This window comes from Bubalus bubalis, chromosome X (assembly GCF_019923935.1).
Source record: "Bubalus bubalis isolate 160015118507 breed Murrah chromosome X, NDDB_SH_1, whole genome shotgun sequence".
NCBI classification, from domain to species: Eukaryota; Metazoa; Chordata; class Mammalia; order Artiodactyla; family Bovidae; genus Bubalus; species Bubalus bubalis.
In genome coordinates, this window is record NC_059181.1 from 119,850,662 (window position 1) to 119,868,441 (window position 17,780).

Below are 17,780 nucleotides of genomic sequence, written 5' to 3' on the forward strand. Positions count from 1 at the left end.
ACTCTTCGCATGAGGTGGCCAAAGTACTGGAGTTTCAGCTTCAGCATCATTCCTTCCAAAGAAATCCCAGGGCTGATCTCCTTCAGAATGGACTGGTTGGATCTCCTCACAGTCCAAGGGACTCTCAAGAGTCTTCTCCAGCACCACAGTTCAAAAGCATCAATTCTTCGGCGCTCAACCTTCTTCACAGTCCAACTCTCACATCCATACATGACCACAGGAAAAACCATAGCCTTGACTAGATGGATCTTTGTTGGCAAAGTAATGTCTCTGCTTTTAGAAAACTTTTGAAGGTTATGTATGTTTATTACCTCATTTGTGGTGATGGTTTCACAAGTATATGTTTATGTCCAAACTCATCAAATTATAAACATTAAATATATGCAGTTTTCTGAATTTCAATTATGCCTTAGTAAAGTTGTTTAAAATATAATAAATACATACATATTATTTTATTTTTTCCTTTAAAGTTTGCTTTGCAAAATAGTCCAGAAAATTCCTTGGCTTAGTGGTCAGGTTTGTTTGTTTTTTTTTTTTTTTTTTTTGCTACTATTCAATTTCTCTAGTACTTTTACTGTGATATTCTTCTTGATTGATTTAAGTACATTTTTAAAGGAAATTATTCATTCTATCTACATTTCCAAATGTATTGTCCTACACTCACTGTTCACAGTATTATTTTATTATCTTTAAATTTCTATAAAATCTGTAGTAATGTCCTCCAATATTTATTTGTCTGTAGAGAACCAACTTCTCATGTTGTTGATCATTTCTGTTGTTTTTATTAATGTTTCTTTTTGATTTTTATTATTATCTTTCTTTTCTTTCTGCTTTAGTACTGCTTACTGTTATTTTTCTTTACTCTTGATTTGAACTTTTACCTCATTAATTTCTATTTTTTTCTATTTTCTAAATATGTACTTAAAACTATAAAATTTCCCCCAAATACTCCCCTTAAACCGAATCCCACAATTTCTATAAGTATTCCTTTCAGTGCTGTTTATTGCAAATACTGTATCTATCATGATCTCTTCTTTAATCCATATTTCATTTATAAGTTCTTTAGAGTCCACATTTTTGCTACAATTATTGACTTCTAATTGCATTAGTTGTGGTTAAAGAAAGAAGTCTATATGGCATTGTATTCTTGGAACTGATTGAATTGGCTTTTGTGGTGAATTACTTGTATTTTTTTCTCATTTACTTACTCATTGCAGTAATTAAGGATTCCTTATTCCTTTTCTCCCCTCTCTTCGTTTGATATACATTTTGTTTCTATTCTTTTGATGGTTTTATCTTTATACTTAATACAGATTAAATTTAATCTGTATTTCTCTCCTCCTAAAAAATAAAATGCTTTTAGCATACTTTAATTCTTTTTTTTTTTTTTAAGATTTCTTTATTTATTTATTTTTGGCTGTGCTGGGTCTTAGTTGCTGCATGCAGGCTTTCTCTAGTTGTGGCGAGCTGGGGCTAATGTCTAGTTGTAGTGCATGGGCTTCTCATTGTGGTGACTTCTCTTCTTGAGGAGCATGGGCTCTAAGGCATGTAGGCTTCAATAGTTGTGGCCCACAGGCTTAGATGCTCCATGGCATGTGGGATCCTCCTGGACCAAGGATTAAACCTGTCCACTGCATTGCAAGGCAGATTCTTAACCACGAGACCACCAGAGAAGCCCCTGCTGCTGCTGCTACTGCTGCTAAGTCGCTTCAGTCATGTCCGACTCTGTGCGACCCCATAGACGGCAGCCCACCAGGCTCCCCCTTCCCTGGGATTCTCCAGGCAAGAACACTGGAGTGGGTTGCCATTTCCTTCTCCGATGCATGAAAGTGAAAAGTGAAAGTGAAGTCACTCAGTCGTGTCTGACTCGTAGCGACCCCATGAACTGCAGCCCACCAGGCTCCTCCATCCATGGGATTTTCCAGGCAAGAGTACTGGAGTAGGGTGTCATTGCTTTCTCCGAGAGAAGCCCCTAGAATGTTTTAATTCTGAGCTCACATGTTCCATCTTCTATGTTACCATTGTTTAGATTTTTAGTTTCATTGTATGTTTACCATTTTTATTAGTAATTTATTAGAGAGGCAATACAGCAAACAGGTTATGGGCACAGATTCTGTAGCCAGACTTTGCCACTTATTAGCTATGAGACAGTGAACATGTCACTTATCCTCCCTGAGTCTCAGTTTTCTCCTTTATAAAATAGGATTATATCAGTACCTATCTCTAAAGATTCTTGTGAAGTGCTAAATATAATATTTGGCTCGTAGCAAGTGCTGTATAAGTATTATATAATAGTAGTAAGTAAGTAAGTAAGGTCGCCTAGTCGTGCCCGACTCTTTGCGACCACATGGACTGTAGCCCACCAGGCTCCTCTGTCCATGGGATTCTCCAGGCAAGAGTACTGGAGTGGGTTGCCATTTCCTTCTCCAGGGGCACTTCCCGACCCAGGGATCAAACCCAGGTCTCCTGAATTGCAGGCAGACGCTTTAACCTCTGAGCCACCCGGGAAGACCATATAATAGTAGTAGATGTAATATTATTTAAGCATATTGTTTAGCACTTTATATGTTTACAGTGATTTTTGTAACTAAAACTTTCCCTCTAGTTTTATTTCCTTTTTGTGATAATGTGTCATTTAGTAGTTCTGTTAGTGATGGTCTGTGAGTAATAAACTCAGAATTTATATGCCTGTAAAAGTATTTTATGCTCCTCAAGATGAGAGCTTAGCTGTGTAGAGCTTATTAGATTGTTATTTTCCTTCAGCACTATGAATATATAATTTTTTCTGACATCTCTTATTGGCGATTCAATATCTACAGCAACTGTGGCATTCTTTGTTTTTTTCCCTTCCATTTTTATTGAGATACAGTTGAAATACACTGCACTGTGGCTTTCCTTCCTTTGCAATTAATCTATCTTTTCTCTGTGGCTGCAATTTCACTACAGTCTATCTAGTTGTGATTTTGTTGTAACATAACCTTCTAGGGATTCAGTTACATTGTATATGCTACTTGAATCTGGCGACACTCACTTTTCTCAGTTCTGAAATTTTGGGCAAATGTTATCTTGAAGATTGCATCTACACTGTAGTTTTAGAACTCCCAGTGGCTAAGTGTTGGCTATTCTCATGCTATCTCTCATGTCTCTTCACCTCACTTTCATATGTTCTTTTTATCTCTTTGTGCTGCATTTTCAGTGATGTCCTCAGCTTTATCTTCCAATTCATTTAACTCTTTTCAATGATTTCTAATATATTGTTTCATACGTTGAGTTTTTTAAATTTCAGTGGTTACATTTTCCAAATTTGGAAGTTTTTATTTGGATCATTTGTAAATCCACCTATTCTTATTCATTTTCTCTCTTTTTAAAAAATAATTTCAAAGAGAGCTTAAATTAAATACATTTTAAATGCCGAATTATTTCTAGTCTTGAGTCCAAAATCTCATTCACAGTGTTTTGTTTTCTTGTAAGTCTTGAATGTGAACTAGTCTTCAGAGGAAGTTATTTTAGTAGGTATCCTAGACCCTTTAGTAGCAGATGAAATCCTGTAGGTCAATTTGGCCCTTTTTTTCAGATCCTTATAGAATCTTCTTGCTTCAAACATATTTTTTTTATTTCTTGCTTCAGTTTCCTGAACCATGCAAGTACCATGAATTTGAGTCTCACTTCCATGGATAATGCAGATTTGGGAACCCATTCTTGCAACTGACTCTTTTCTTTACCCATACTGACAAGAGTATGACAAGCTATTCTGCTTCTTCCATTGGCTCCTAGGTAGAGTTTTGTGGTTCTCTGTTTCACATAAAGGACATGTGTTTTTTGTTTTTTTTTTTTTTTTGTGAGGGTGGGGAGGGGCATGTAGCTTTAGGAAGGAAGCTCAATTCTAGCTTTCTACATGGTCATGAGCCTTTATTTGCTATCCTTGAATAGATGTTAAAATACAAATACTCCAAGACCTGTCCTTGTCACCTATAAGAGCTGTTCTATGTCAATATCTGCTTGCCATTCTAACTTTTGAGTTCCTTCTAGGTTTTTAAAAAGATATTTCCTCTTCCTATTTTTAATCTTGACCAGGCATTTTTAAATGATTTTGTCATATTTTATCTAACATCTATTTTGTGTTTGAGGCAGAAGGTTGCTTTTGCTTTCATTTTTACTATTGTCTCAGTACACCATCTTGAAAAGGAGTACCTTTCGTTTGATATGTACAGGTACCAGCAAGCTGGTAAGGGGGCTTAATGGTTCACTTGATCCCAGATCAAAACTTAAAAGATAAAAGTCCTGTTAACCCGCTTTTTGCTTTACAGTACTTAGTCCTACTTATTTAAAGCTAAACTCTTATTGTATAATTTGCTTCAAAGAATTTTCCCCAAACATAAATATAGACTAATTACATTGCATTATTACTTAGATTTGAACATTTAATATAGCTTCCTCAGAGGACAATTCAAATGAAGTATAAATGTGCAAGGTTCAGAATGTAGTAAGATTATTTGAGGTTTTATTTTTTGTTGAGTTGTATGTATTCTTTATATACTTTGTATATTAACCCTTTATCAGATATATGATAAATATATTGCAAATACTTTACCCCATTCTATAGGTTGTCTTTTCACTTTGTTGATGGTTTCTTTTGCCACATAGAACCTTTTTAGTTAAATATAGTCCACTTGTTTTTTTCTGTTTGTTTTTGCTTGTGCTTTAGGTGTGATTTTCAAAAAATCATTACTATGTCCCATGCCAAAGAGTTTTCTTCTGTTTTCTTTTAGGAGTTTCATGCTTTCAAGTCTTATAGTTCAGTCTTTAATCCATTTGGAGTCAATTTTTTGAGTAGTGTAAGGTAGAGATTAACTTTGATTCTTATTCATGTACATATCAAATTTCTCCAGTATCATTTATTGAAGAGAATCTCTCTTTCCATTAAATATCCTTGGCTTACTCATCAAATATTACTTGACTGTATATGCTTGGGTTTATTTCTGGGATCTCAGTTCTTTTCCATTGGTCTATTAGTCGTTTTTTTTTTTTCCAATACCATACTATTTTAATTACTATAACTTTATGGTATACCTCAGTGATCAATGCAAAGAAATAGAGGAAAACAACAGAATGGGAAAGACTAGAGATCTCTTCAAGAAAACTAGAGATACCAAGGGAACATTTCATGCAAAGATGGGCTCGATTAAGGACAGAAATGGTATGGACCTAACAGAAGCAGAAGATATCAAGAAGAGGTGGCAAGAATACACAGAAGAACTGTACAAAAAAGATCTTCACTACCCAGATAATCACGATGGTGTGATCACTGACCTAGAGCCAGACATCCTGGAATGTGAAGTCAAGTGGGCCTTAGAAAGCATCACTACGAACAAAGCTAGTGGAGGTGATGGCATTCCAGTTGAGCTATTTCAAATCCTGAAAGATGACGCTGTGGAAGTGCTGCACTCAATATGCCAGCAAATTTGGAAAACTCAGCAGTGGCCACAGGACTGGAAAAGGTCAGTTTTCATTCCAATCCCAAAGAAAGGCAATGCCAAAGAATGCTCAAACTACTGCACAATTGCACTCATCTCACACGCTAGTAAAGTAATGCTCAAAATTCTCCAAGCCAGGCTTCAGCAATACGTGAACCGTGAACTTCTGATGTTCAAGCTGGTTTTAGAAAAGGCAGAGGAACGGGAGATCAAATTGCCAACATCCGCTGGATCATCCAAAAAGCAAGAGAGTTCCAGAAAAACATCTATTTCTGCTTTATTGACTATGCCAAAGCCTTTGACTGTGTGGATCACAATAAACTGTGGAAAATTCTGAAAGAGATGGGAATACCACACCACCTGACCTGCCTCTTGAGAAATTTGTATGCAGGTCAGGAAGCAGCAGTTAGAACTGGACATGGAACAACAGACTGGTTCCAAATAGGAAAAGGAGTATGTCAAGGCTGTATATTGTCAGCCTGCTTATTTAACGTATATGCAGAGTACATCATGAGAAACGCTGGGCTGGAAGAAGCACAAGCTGGAATCAAGATTGCCAGGAGAAATATCAATAACCTCAGATATGCAGATGACACCACCCTTATGGCAGAAAGTGAAGAGGAACTAAAAAGCCTCTTGATGAAGGTGAAAGAGGAGAGTGAAAAAGTTGGCTTAAAACTCAACATTCAGAAAACGAAGATCATGGCATCTGGTCCCATCACTTCATGGGAAATCGATGGGGAAACAGTGTCAGACTTTGTATTTTGGGGCTCCAAAATCACTGCAGATGGTGACTGCAGCCATGAAATTAAAAGACACTTACTGCTTGGAAGGAAAGTTATGACCAACCTAGATAGCATATTCAAAAGCAGAGACATTGCCAACAAAGGTCCATCTAGTCAAGGCTATGGTTTTTCCTGTGGTCATGTATGGATGTGAGTTAGACTGTGAAGAAGGCTAAGTGCTGAAGAATTGATGCTTTTGAACTGTGGTGTTGGAGAAGACTCTTGAGAGTCCCTTGGACTGCAAGAAGATCCAACCAGTCTATTCTGAAGGAGATCAGCCCTGGGATTTCTTTGGAAGGAATGATGCTAAAGCTGAAACTCCAGTACTTTGGCCACCTCATGCGAAGAGTTGACTCATTGGAGAAGACTCTGATGCTGGGAGGGATTGAGGGCAGGAGGAGAAGGGGATGACAGAGGATGAGATGGCTGGATGGCATCACTGACTCGATGGACATGAGTCTGAGTGAACTCCGGGAGTTGGTGATGGACAGGGAGGCCTGGCGTGCTGTGATTTATGGGGTCCCAAAGAGTCGGACACGACTGAGCAACTGAACTGAACTGAACTGTGCTAATTGCTATCTCATAGCACTATGTGGTTTAATGTAATCTTATCAGACAAGTATTAGCATCTCCATGTTATTTCATAACACAATGGTAAGAGTTCAGATCAAGAATCAGATTTCCAGGGTTTTAATCATGGCTCTAGTATTCACTAGCTATATGATCTGGGACAGATCACCTAAACATTCAAAGTTTCAATGTCCCCATATCTAAAGTGTGAAACACTTTAAGCAAAAGGCCAGAATCATAGCGTACCTGTGAGGTTTAAATGAGTTACTACATATTAAGGTCTTAGCACAATGTATGGCACATAGGTGATCAAGACTGCTGAGATGTTATTATTGCTACTAGAACAGATAATCATAAATATCTAGTCCCAGGTCACAAAGCTGTCTAATTCTCTATTTCCTATTCTTTGCCTGGTTCTGTGCTGCTTGTGATGGCAAGTCAGTTCTCCTTTTTTGGTGTAAGTGAAGGTCCTCATTAAAAAAAAAAAAAAAATATATATATATATATATATATATATATTTGGCTGCACCAGGTCTTAGTTGTGGTATGCAGGCTCTTTAGTTACGACATGCAAGCTCTTAATTGTGGTATATGGGGTCTATTAATAGTTCCTTGACCAGGAATTGAACCTAGTCCCCCTGCATGGGGAGCCCAGAGTCTTGGCCACTAAGGGAAGTCCCAAGAGTGTCATCTTTAAAGTAAACATTGTGATCTCTTGCTATACCATAAATTCGTCTCTCTGTTCTAAAAACAAAAACAATGATTTCTGGAGAAATTTATATAGTCTAAGTCAAAAGTTGAGCAAAGAGCATTCTTTTCCTGAAAGCACTTAGCATGACAGCACAGATACAAGGCTGAAAGGGGGATACCAGTAAATATGGCACTGTGACCTAAAGTACAAGTATCTGCATGATTTGTGAATTATTTTGTTTTTCTAGTTGTTATAACAGTATACAGCATATATGATCTGATACACTCACAAAGCATATTGCTGAGAAGCACTGGGAATGCTCTTCTGTCCAAGCCAAAGGCAAGATAAATTTGATTCTTGGCCTTCCTCTGTATAAGTATGGGAAGAGTCATGTCTAAAGAGAGAAACGAAAGCATCAAAATCCACTCTCATGAGGAAATCTTTCTATGAAGATGATTGAGGAGCTTGTCTACACCCATTAGATCTGTTCTAACAGAAATACCATGGACCGGATGACTTAACAACAAACATTTATTTCTCACAGTTATGCAGTGTGGGAAGTCTAAGATCAAGGCACTGACAGATCAATGTTTGGTGAGTGCTCACTTCTTGGTTCATAGAAGGTCATTATCTCCATGTATCCTCACATGGTGGACAGAGAGAGCTCTGGTCTCTTCAACCCCTTACAAGGGCACTAATCTCATTTTTGAGTATTTATGACATAATTACCTTCTAAAGGCCATACTTCCAAATACCATCACAGTGGAGATTTTATTTCAACGTATGAATTTTAGGGGACACAAACAGTCTTTAGCAGAGCTCCAAGGAACAATCTTCTCTGTACAGGACAGGACACAACTTAGTGGCTGAACAACAACAACAACTTAATTCACTGTTCATTCCATCTGTTTCTTAACTGACTTCACCTCAAACCTCCAGTTTATCAAATTATAGATAATATTTACTGAATCCTTACAACCTGCCAGGCGCTACTCTAAGTGCTTTGAATGTAGTGCTTTAATCAATATATCATTCCTCTGAGGAAGAGACTGGCATTACCCTTATTTTATTTTTATTTTTTTCCATTCTGGGACATCTTTTCATTTACACTACCATTATTTTATTTTATTTTTTTAAATTTTGTTTTATTTTTAAACTTTACATAATTGTATTAGTTTTGCCAAACATCAAAATGAATCCGCCACAGGTATACATGTGTTCCCCATCCTGAACCCTCCTCCCTCCTCCCTCCCCATACCATCCCTCTGGGTCGTCCCAGTGCACCAGCCCCAAGCATCCAGTATCGTGCATCGAACCTGGACTGGCAACTCGTTTCATACATGATATTTTACATGTTTCAATGCCATTCTCCCAAATCTTCCCACCCTCTCCCTCTCCCACAGAGTCCATAAGACTGTTCTATACATCAGTGTCTCTTTTGCTGTCTCGTACACAGGGTTATTGTTACCATCTTTATAAATTCCATATATATGCGTTAGTATACTGTATTGGTGTTTTTCTTTCTGGCTTACTTCACTCTGTATAATAGGCTCCAGTTTCATCCACCTCATTAGAACTGATTCAAATGTATTCTTTTTAATGGATGAGTAATACTCCATTGTGTATATGTACCACTGCTTTCTTATCCATTCATCTGCTGATGGACATCTAGGTTGCTTCCATGTCCTGGCTATTATAAACAATGCTGCAATGAACATTGGGGTACACGTGTCTCTTTCCCTTCTGGTTTCCTCAGTGTGTATGCCCAGCTGTGGGATTGCTGGATCATAAGACTATTTCCAGTTTTTTAAGGAATCTCCACACTGTTCTCCATAGTGGCTGTACTAGTTTGCATTCCCACCAACAGTGTAAGAGGCTTCCCTTTTCTCCACACCCTCTCCAGCATTTATTGCTTGTAGACTTTTGGATCACAGCCATTCTGACTGGTGTGAAATGGTACCTCATAGTGGTTTTGATTTGCGTTTCTCTGATAATGAGTGATGTTGAGCATCTTTTCATGTGTTTGTTAGCCATCTGTATGTCTTCTTTGGAGAAATGTCTATTTAGTTCTTTGGCCCATTTTTGATTGGGTCATTTATTTTTCTGGAGTTGAGCTGTAGGAGTTGCTTGTATATTCTTGAGATTAGTTGTTTGTCAGTTGCTTCATTTGCTATTATCTTCTCCCATTCTGAAGGCTGTCTTTTCACCTTGCTAATAGTTTCCTTTGATGTGCAGAAGATTTTAAGGTTAATTAGGTCCCATTTGTTTATTTTTGCTTTTATTTCCAATATTCTGGGAGGTGGGTCATAGAGGATCCTGCTGTGATGTATGTCAGAGAGTGTTTTGCCTATGTTCTCCTCTAGGAGTTTTATAGTTTCTGGTCTTACGTTGAGATCTTTAATACATTTTGAGTTTATTTTTGTGTATGGTGTTAGAAAGTGCTCTAGTTTCATTCTTTTACAAGTGGTTGACCAGTTTTCCCAGCACCACTTGTTAAAGAGATTGTCTTTAATCCATTGTATATTCTTGCCTCCTTTGTCAAAGATAAGGTGTCCATATGTGTGTGGATTTATCTCTGGGATTTCTATTTTGTTCCATTGATCTATATTTCTGTCTTTGTGCCAGTACCATACTGTCTTGATAACTGTGGCTTTGTAGTAGAGCCTGAAGTCAGGCAGGTTGATTCCACCAGTTCCATTCTTCTTTCTCAAGATCGCTTTGGCCATTCGAGGTTTTTGGTATTTCCATACAAATTGTGAAATTATTTGTTCTAGGTCTGTGAAGAATACTGCTGGTAGCTTGATAGGGATTGCATTGAATCTATAAATTGCTTTGGGTAGTATACTCATTTGCACTATATTGATTCTTCCAATCCATGAACATGGTATATTTCTCCATCTATTAGTGTCCTCTTTGATTTCTTTCACCAGTGTTTTATAGTTTTCTATATATAGGTCTTTAGTTTCTTTAGGTATATATATTCCTAAGTATTTTATTCTTTCCATTGCAATGAAGAAGTAAAGCTCTCACTATTTGCAGATGACATGATCCTCTACATAGAAAACCCTAAAGACTCCACCAGAAAATTACTAGAACTAATCAATGACTATAGTAAAGTTGCAGGATATAAAATCAACACCCAGAAATCCCTTGCATTCCTATACACTAATAATGAGAAAACAGAAAGAGAAATTAAGGAAACAATTCCATACACTACCCTTATTTTAAAGGAAGGAAATAGAAGCCAAGAGAGGGTAAGTTTCCCACATTCTCTGGCTAGTAAGTCAGGATTTGGAACCCAAGCAATCTCACTCCATGGCCTGTTCTCCTAAATGCCATGCTATAAGCAGAAGATGTGTCATAATTAACTCAGTTATCAATATTTTACACTCAATTCCATAATTATATGCTAGAGTCCTGGGCCGATTTTCTCTTTCAAATCTAGTGACTGACCAGTGTGTATTGATTTCCATAATCCTTTAACAGAGAGGGTAGAATAAGTGACTTTTAGAAATAATATCAGGCAAAAGACTTTGTTGACAGTTCAGGATCTGATTTCTGCTCAGGAATATTTTAACATAATAATTCTAAGATGTAAATTAGTGATTTTTTCCAATGCAGACAGTACAAGTAAAACAGAAATTATGTTTCTCAGCAGTATCTGAATTAAATATATACATGATGTGAATGCTTAAAGGATATTTTAAAATGCAAGTAGAAATGTGATCACTTAAAATATTGTTTGATTAAAACTAATCTTGGAATTAATGATGTTTTAGATTGTCATACCAACTGCACTAGGAATAAAATAAAGGAAATTTCAAAAGGCAGAATTGTATATGAATATTAAAATACTAGTGTATCTCAAAGTATTGGGGGAAATAGGAAATGTAATTGAGATTCTAAAATGTTGAAATTACAAAGATCAAATCGAACCAAATCTCACTATACTAACATGAAAAGGTCAGGACCTAAATAAATTTTAGAGGGCTTACTTAGATGAAGATGAAAAAGATGAAGAGAAATTTAAAAAGATGATACATTTATGTTATTCTGTAATACTACTTCTAAACTATACAAGAGATCTGATAGAGACCAAATTTCATATATTAAAGTATTATTTATTTTTATGATGTTAGCTATACAGCTCATGTATAAAAATGAGGAAAAGCAGATAAGTAAATAGATGAAAAAGTTTAAAATACTCACAATCTTATAATTCACGGCAAGTTGTCATGTAAACCTTGATGTTTATCTACTGCAGCTCATTATTATGCACTGTGTATAAGATAGTTTTAAATAAAGTTTACTGCATATATTATTTTTAACTTTTAAAAAGCATAAGATATTTAAAATACATTTGAAAAATAATAGTGTACATTATCTCTTTTAGAGATTGAATTATTGTTGCAGTTCAGTGGCTAAATTGTGTCCTACTCTTTGTGACCCCATGAACTGAAGCATACCACTCCTCTGGCCTCCACTATCTCACAGAGTTTACTCAAATTCATATCCACTGAGTCAGTGATGCTATCTAACCAACTCATCCTCTGCTGCCCCCTTTTTCTTTTGCCTTCAATCTTTCCCTGCATCAGAGTCTTTTCCAATGAGTAGGCTTTTCACATCAGATGGCAAAAGTACTGGAGCTTCAGCTTCAGCATCAATGAATATTCAGGGTTGATTTCCTTTAGGGTTGACTGATTTGATCTCCTTGCAGTCCAAGGGACTCTCAAGAGTTTTCTTCAGCACCACAATTAGAAAGCAATAATTCATCAGTGCTCAGCCTTCTTTATGTTCTAAGTCTCACATTGGTACTTGACTGCTGGAAAAACCATAGCTTTGACCATACGTACCTTTGTCAGCAAATTAATGTCTCTACTTTTTAAAATGTTGTCTAGGTTTGTTATAGCTTTCCTTCCAAGCAGCAAGCCTCTTTTAATTTCATGGCTGCAATCACCATCCTCAGTGATTTTGGAGCACAAGAAAGTGAAATCTGTCACTGTTTCCACTTTCCCCCCTTCTGTTTATCATGAAGTGATGGGACTGGATCCCATGATCTTAGTTTTTTGAATGTTGAGTTCAAGCCAGCTTTTTTATTCTCATGTTCCCTCATCAAGAGGTTCTTTAGTTCCTCTTCACTTTCTGCCATTAGAGTGGTATCATCTGCATTTCTGAGTTTTTAATATTTCTCCCATCAGTCTTGATTCCAGGTTGTAATTCATCTAGCCTTGCTATGTTTCACATGATGTACTCTATATAAAAGTTAAATAAGCAGGGTGACAATATGCGGCCTTAATGTATTCCTTTCCCTATTCTGAATCAGTCTGTTGTTCCATGTACAGTTCTAACTGTTGGTTCTTGACCCCTATACAGGTTTCTCAAGAGATGGTAAGAATTTAAAGAATTCCCATCTCTTGAAGAATTTTCCACAGTATGTTGTGATCCAGTCAAAGGCTTTAGCATAGTCAATGAAGCGGAAGTAGATGTTTTTCTGGAATTTCCTTTCTTTCTCCATGATCCAACAGATGTTGGCAATTTGATTTATGGTTTCTCTGCCTTTTCTAAACCCAGCTTGTACATCTGGAAGTTCTTGGTTCACATAATGTTGAATTCCAGCTTGAAGAATTTTGAACATTTCCTTGCTAGCATGTGAAATGAGTGTAACTGTATGGTACTTTCAACACTCTCTGACATTGCCCTTTTTGGAGATTGGAATGAAAACTGACCTTGTCCAGTCCTTTTGCTACTGCTGACTTTTCTAAATTAGCTGACATATTGATGCAGCACTTTAACAGCATCATCTTTTAGGATTTGAAATAGCTCAGCTGGAATTCCATTACCACCACTAGCTTTGCTTTTAGTAATGCTTCCTAAGGCCCACTTGACTTCACAATCCAGGATGTCCAGCTCTAGGTGAGTAATTATACCACTGCAGCTATCTGGGTCGTTAAGACTTTTGTATAGATCTTCTGTGTATTCTTGCCACCTCTTCTTAACCTCTTTTGCTTCTATTAGGTCCTTATCATTTCTGCCCTTTATCATGCCCATCCTTGCATGAAATGTTCCCTTGGTGTATCTAATTTTCTTGAAGAGATCTCTGTCTTTGCCATTCTATTGTTTTCCCCTATTTCTTCCCATTGTTTATTAAAGAAAGTCTTCTTATCTCTCCTTCCTATTCTCTGGAATTCTGCATTCAACTGGGTATATCTTTCCCTTTCTCCTTTGTGTTTTGCTTCTCTCTTTCCTCAGCTATTTGTAAGGCCTCCTCAGACAACCACTTTGCCTTCTTACATTTCTTTTTCTTTGGGATGGTTTTGGTCACTGCCTCCTGTACAATGTTATGAATCTCTGTCCATAATTTTTCAGGCACACTGTCTAGAGTTTCTCCATCTTAGGCTGCAGAGAATATAATCAGTCTGATTTCGATATTGACCATCTGGTGATGTCCATGTCTAGAGTCATCTCTTGGGCTGTTGGAAAAGGGTGTTTGCTATGACCAACGTGTTCTTTTTACAAAACTCTGTTAGCCTCTGTCCTGCTTCATTTTGAACTCCAAGGCCAAACTTGCCTGTTATTCCAGATATCTCTTGACTTCCTACTTTTGTATTCCAATCCTCTATGAGGACAAGGAAATTTGTGGGGGGGGGGGGTTTGATGTTAATTCTACAAGGTGTTGCACATCTTCATAGAACCAGTCAACTTCAGCTTCTTTGGCATCAGTGGTTGGGACATATACTTGGTTCCACTTTTCCCCTATTTGTGATGAAGTGGTGAGACTAGATGCCATGATGTTAGTTTTTGAACGTTGAGTTTTAAGCCAGCTTTTTTACTCTCCTCTTTCACCCTCATCAAGAAGCTCATTGAAAAAAAAAAAGTAGAAAAAGTAGCAAATTTTGTTTTCTTGAGCTCCAGAATCACTGTGGATGGTGACTACAGCCATGAAGTTAAAAGAGACTTGCTCCTTGGAAAGAAAGCTCTGACAAACCTACAAGGCATATTGAAAAGGAGAACCATCACTTTGCCAACAAAAGTCCAAATAGTCAAAGCTATGGTTTTTCCAGTAGTCATATATGGATGTGAGAGTTTGACCATAAAGAAGGCTGAGCACTGATGAATTGATTCTTTTGAACTGTTCTGTTGGAGAAGATTCTTAAGAGTCCCTCGGACAGCAAGGAGATCAAACCTGTCAATCCTAAAGAAAGTCAACCCTGAATATTCATTGGAAGGACTGATGCCGAAGCTGAAGCTCCAATACTTTGGACACCTGATGTGAAGAGCTGAAACTCATTGGAAAAGACCCTGATGCTGGGAAAGATTGAGAGCAAGAGGAGAATGGGGTGACAGAGGATGAGATGGTTGGATGACATCACTGACTCAATGGACATGAGTTTGAGTAAACTCTGGGAGATTGTGAAGGACAGGAAAGCCTGGTGTGCTGCAGTCCATGGGGTTGCAAAGGGTTGAACACGACTTAGCAACTGAATGACAACAACTGTTATGTTGAATGGTTTGCTTTGGAGAGGAACCCAGATCATTCTGTTGTTTTTGAGAATGCACCCAAATACTGCATTTCAGACTCTTTTGTTGACTATAAGTGATACTCCATTTCTTCTAAGGGATTCTTCCCCACAGCAGTAGGTATAATGGTCATCTGAATTAAATTTGCCCATTCCTGTCCATTTTAGTTGACTGATTCCTAAGATGTGGATGTTCCCTCTTGCCATCTCCTGCTTGATCACATCCTATTCACCTTTACTTATGTACCTAACATTCCAGGTTCCTATACAATATTGTTCTTTACAGCATCGGTCTTTACTTTCACCACCAGACACATCCACAACCAAGTGTTGTTTCTGCTTTGGCCCAGCTGCTTCGTTTTTTCTGAAGCTATTCATAACTGCCTTCTGCTCTTTCCCAATAGCCTGTTGGACACCTTCCGACATGGGGGGCTCATGTTTCGGTGTCGTATCTTTTTGCTTTTTCATACTATTCATGGGGTTCTCAGGGCAAGAATTGTTGTTGTTGTTTAGTCACTCAGTCATGTCCAACTCTTTGCGACCCCATGGACTGCAGCACACCAGGCTTCCCTGTCCATCACCAACTCCCGGAGCTTACTCAGACTCATGTCTATTGAGTTGGTGATGCCATCCAACCATCTCATCTGTCGTCTCTTTCTCCTCCTGTCTTCAGTCTTTCCCAGCATCAGGGTTGTTTCTAATGAGTTGGCTCTTCGCATCAGGTGGCCAAAGCATTGGAGCTTCAGCTTCAGCATCAGTCCTCCCAATGAATATTCAGGACTGATTTCCTTTAGGATTGACTGGCTTGATCTCCTTGCAGTCCAACAAATTCTCAAGAGTCTTCTTCAACACCACAGTTCAAAAGCATCAATTCTTTGGTGCTCAGCCTTCTTTATGGTCCAGCTCTCACATCCATACATGACTACTGGAAAAATTATAGCTTTGACTAGATGGACCTTTGTCAGCAAAGTAACATCTCTGCTTATTAATATGATGTCTAGGTTGGTCATAGCTTTTCTTCCAGGGAGCAAGTGTCTTTTAATTTCCTGGCTGCAGTCACCATCTGCAGTGATTTTGGAGCCCAAGAAAATGAAGTCTGTCACTTGTCAGGGCAAGAATACTGAAGTGGTTTGTTATTCCCTCCTCCAGTGGACCACCCTCTGTCAGAACTCTTCACTGTGCCCCATCTGTCTTGGGTGGCCCTGCATGGCATGGCTCATGGCTTCATTGAATTATGCAAGCCCCTTTGCCACAACAAGGCTATGATCCATGAAAGGAAGTGATTGGACGCTGCTGCTACTGCTGCTAAGTTGCTTCAGTCATGTCTGACTCTGTGCAACCCCATAGACGGCAGCCCACCAGGCTCCCCTGTCCCTGGGATTCTCCAGGCAGGAATACTGGAGTGGGTTGCCATTTCCTTCTCCAATGCACGAAGGTGAAAAGTGAAAGTGAAGTTGCTCAGTCCTGTCCAACTCTGAGCCACCCCATGGACTGCAGCCTACCGGGCTCCTCTGTCCTTGGGATTTTCCAGGCAAGAGTACTGGAGTGGGGTGCCATCGCCTTCTCCAAAGTGATTGGATAGCATCCCTTTATTTGAAAGAACCATGTATAATTTACCCATACCTCTATATTGGCATTTATGTAGTTTGAGGTTCATATCTACTAAAAACAATACTACAATAAAGATTTATTTTCAGGGTACAGATCTGTATGTATTTTGGTGGTATTGTAAAAGTTAATGCTTCTTTTAAAATTTCAATTCCAATTGTTCATTGCCAACATATAGAAATATATTTTTGTGAGTGAATCTTACATCTTATGACTTTGATACAAACTCACTTATTAGTTCTAGAAGCTTTGAAATTTTTTACAGTTTCCAGCATGAATGAAAATTTATTTCTTCCTTTCAAATCTCTAGTAAATGAGTATCTTCTTCTATTGTACTTGTAGTTAGGACCTCCAGTGAAATGTTGAGAAAGAGAGATGAGACTGGACATTCCTGTCTTATTCCCGATTAAGGGGGGGGGGGGAATAAACTCTTTCATCATTTGACTGTGATAGAGCAATTTTTTTAGAGAACATCTACTGGCTGAGGGTTTTTTAAAAATAAATACTCTATCAGTTTTAGAAATTTCTCTTTTATTCTTATTTCTTGAGGGTTTTTAACTGAATAAATGGTGAATCTTGTCAAATATTTTTGCTGCATGGAGTGAGATAATAAAAAACAGTTCACTTGTTATAATGAATTGCCTTATTGGTCTTTGAATTTTTTATTGACATATAGTTGATTTACAATGTTGTGTTAATGTCCACTGTACAGCAAAGTGATTCAGTTATACATATATACATTCTTCTTTAAAAGTATTCTTTTCTATTATTGTTTATCATAGGATATTGAATATAATTCTCTGTGCTATATGCTAAGACCTTGTTGTTTATCCATTCTATGTATAAAAGCTTACATCTGCTAACCCCAACCCCCTACTGCATCCCTTCATCAACCCTTTCCCCCTTGATAACCACCAGTCTTTTTCTAATGTCCATCAGTCTGTTTCTGGTTTGTAGATAGGTCCATTTGTGTGGTATTTTAGATTCCACATATAAGTGATATCATATGGTATCTATCTTTCTCTTTCTGACTTACTTCATTTAGTAAGATAATCTCTACTTGCATTCATGTTGCTGCAAATGACTTTTCATTCTTTTTAATTACTGAGTAATATTCCATTGTATATATGTACCA